Source organism: Microtus ochrogaster, chromosome 22, assembly GCF_000317375.1.
Source record: "Microtus ochrogaster isolate Prairie Vole_2 chromosome 22, MicOch1.0, whole genome shotgun sequence".
Taxonomy (NCBI): domain Eukaryota; kingdom Metazoa; phylum Chordata; class Mammalia; order Rodentia; family Cricetidae; genus Microtus; species Microtus ochrogaster.
In genome coordinates this window covers 32,458,700-32,461,953 of record NC_022023.1, presented here as the reverse complement: position 1 = coordinate 32,461,953, position 3,254 = coordinate 32,458,700, and the positions used below count along the sequence as shown (strand labels likewise).

Below are 3,254 nucleotides of genomic sequence, written 5' to 3'. Positions count from 1 at the left end.
AGACAGACACACAGGCAGACAAGGTAGAGTCCTGAGAACTTGCGGACAGCTTACATGGGGTCAAGGGAGGAGGGGTATATATGAAAAAGCTCAAGCTGCTTCCCAGAAACAGCTGACATCACTAAGCCCTTACATCTAAGCCTTTTGCAGATTCTTTCTTGTTCTTCACCACCATCACCATTGCCACTCTCTTTTATAATACTATGTGGTAAATACTGTCATCAGTGTCCCCATTTTATATGAAGAAAACCAAATCCCAGGGTTGGAAAGGGTGAATGACCTTCTAAGTTTATACAAGATGAAAAGTTGAACCAATGTTTGAACTCAAGGAATTTGAGGTCCCAAATGTGTTCGTTACCTCTGTGCCACACCCAGGAAAGACACAGAGGTATGTTAAAAAAGACTTGGGCAGGCTGCAGAGATGGCTTAGTGGTTAAAAGTGTGTACTGCTCTTGCAGAGGACCTGAGTTCAATTCCCAGTATCTACATATGAAGGCTCATAACTGCCTGAAGCTCTAGCTCCAGGGGATCCTACACCTCTGGGCTCTGCAGGGACCATCATTCATGTGGACATACCCACACATGGACCCTCACACAGACAGAAAGAAAGAAAACAAAAGAAAAAGAATAAAAAGTATTCTCTGAAAACCCTTGACCCAACTAACAAGAGACAGCACCCATACTTACAAACACAGTCAAGGCCACCAGTAATGGAGGAAGGTCATTGGTTAAATAAAGAAACTGCCTTGGCCCTGATAGGTTAAAATTTAGATAGGCGGAGTAAACAGAACAGAATGCTGGGAGGAAGAAGAAGTGAGCTCAGATGCCACGCAGCTCTCTCCAGGGCAGACGCGATGCAGCCAGCCACCAGGTCAGACATGCTGAATCTTTCCTGGTAAGCGGACCTCGTGGTGCTACATAGATTATTAGAAATGGGTTAAGAGGCTGAAACTAATGGGCCAGGCAGTGTTTCAAGTGAAGTCCAAAGGACTGTAATAGATGTCCCCCTAAGGTCTTCAAGTCTGTACTCTTGAGCGTCCTTCTGGAAGGAGCTCCCCTATCTTCTTCTGCCCCAGGGTCCCCAGTTCACTTTCTCCCAGGAGGACTTCCTGACTGCCATTCTGCAATCCCTTGTGGAAACTGACACTGTGGTCTTCATTTTCACCCTGGATGGTGAGCGGGAAGATGGGACCAGTGGAGCTGAAAGCAGCAGCGGTTTAGAGGGGCTTCCACTTCGAGTCTCAGGGTGCCTTATTAGAGGAAGGGTGTCTTAGTTAGGGTTGCTGTTGTGATAAACACCATGACCAAAACCAGCCTGGATAGGGAAGGTTTTTTTGTTTGTTTGTTTGTTTGTTTTTGCCTTACAGTTTATAAGTCTATCACTGAGGGAAGTCAGGGCAGGATCCTAGAGACAAGACCCAGAGCAGAATCCGCGGATGAATGCTACTTACTGTCTGCTCCTCATGACTTGCCCAGCCTGCTTTCTTATTGCCCTCAAGACCACCAGCCTAGAGATAGCACCATCCATAGTGAGCTGGGCCCACCAATAATCAATCAAGAAAATGTGCCACAGACTTGCCCGCCAGCCATTCTGGTGGGGGCATTTTCTCCATAGAAGTTCCCTTTTCCCCAAATGATTCTGGCTTGGGTCAAGATGACATAAAACAGAGGAGCAGCGGGAGTGTCCTGGCAGAACCCCAGGGTGGCAGGAAGAACAGCGTCATAGATCATCCTTTTAATTTGAATGCCTCCTGTCCCATCCAGATAACCTCACAGAGGTCCAGGCATTGGTGGAGCAGGTGAGAGAGAAGACCACGAACATCCAGGCCCTGGTGCATGGCACCGTGGGGCAGTCCTTGCCTGTGAGTGTCCAGCAATGGGGAGAAGATCTGGGTGTGATACAGCCTAGGCCTTCTGGAACACAGCACCCCCGTTTATCTCTTTCTCCTCAGGCCCTCTAAAGAGGCTCTTCCCCTCCATCAGCAGCATTACATGGCCACTTCTTTTCTTTGAATATGAAGGAAGCTACGTCCAGGTAGGCGGAGATGAGAAGGCAATGCCTGCTGGAGAGGAGCCCTCACCCTCCAAAATAACCCAAAGCTAGATGGGAAAGAGCCTAAATATCTGTTTATCTTCTTTCCTCCCCAAGCTGGGAGAATTCTCAAATTATCAGGTCTCTAAACAGAGTTGCCAAGGCAACAGGGTTCATTTCTTTCTAGGAGCACACCGACAGGGCGAGACAGGCCACCAATCACCACACGCTCATTTGTTCTCTGGAATGGGCTGATTGTTGATACTGAAGTCGTTATCACCACCCTAAAGTGTCTAAGGCTCTTTCTTTTGCACAGCACCCTACGCTGAACACAATACAGCTCTGACTACAATGGAGCCCTGTGCAATAGTGAAATTATAATCAGGAGACACACTGAGAGGCATCATAGACATCGTAAGAAGTTTGTGTGCATTTTGCAGTTTGGTTTGGAGCGGGTACCAGGAAATCTGGGTGCCAATTCAGCTCTACTGTGTGTCTCAAGAGAGAAAACAAGTTCATATCTCTGGGCCTTACTTTTCTCACAGTTGACCACCCACCTTTCATGGGGCGAACCAGAGCCCAGAAGGGATGCTGTGGGGGAGGTGTACTCTTTCATCTTTATTCAACCCACTTCCTCTGGAAGCTTTCAGACAGAGCCAGGACATGGCCTCACTGAACCCAGAACTCTTTTTAAAAAATTATTCATTTATTATGTACAGTGATCTGCCTGCATTTGTACCTGCAGGCCAGAAGAGGGCACCAGATCTCATTACCGATGGTTATGAGCCAGCATGTGGTTATGGAGAATTGAACTCAGAACCGCTGGAAGAGCAGCCAGTGCTCTTAACTGCTGAGCCATCTCTCAAGAGAGAACCCAAAGGTCTTACATAACCATCTCTCCCTAGTGGAGAACCCACGCCCCTCTGTCCTTCACTCTAAATGGCGTTCCTGTGTCCTGTCCCTACTTACTGGCACAGTCCCCACATTCAATGTTCCCTTCTGACATTGCCTGGCATTGACATTTTGAAGAAGTCTTCTCTGATGAACTTGACATTGTCTATTCTTCTCCACACTTACACAATCCTGATGCTAAATACAAATATAGCCCTTTATACCCTATGAATCTTTCATATATATTAACTCAGTTCTCATAGCAATCTCCTAAGGCACGTGTGCTCAGTTTCACCATCTCTCTAGCCCCTTCTTTCTGCTTTCTTCCTCC

General features: G+C 47.2%; 1 pseudogene; it reads left to right on the top strand.

The window, feature by feature from the left end:
- The window catches only part of LOC101995168, a 68,677-nt pseudogene that overhangs the window by 29,300 nt on the left and 36,123 nt on the right, over positions 1-3,254 (top strand).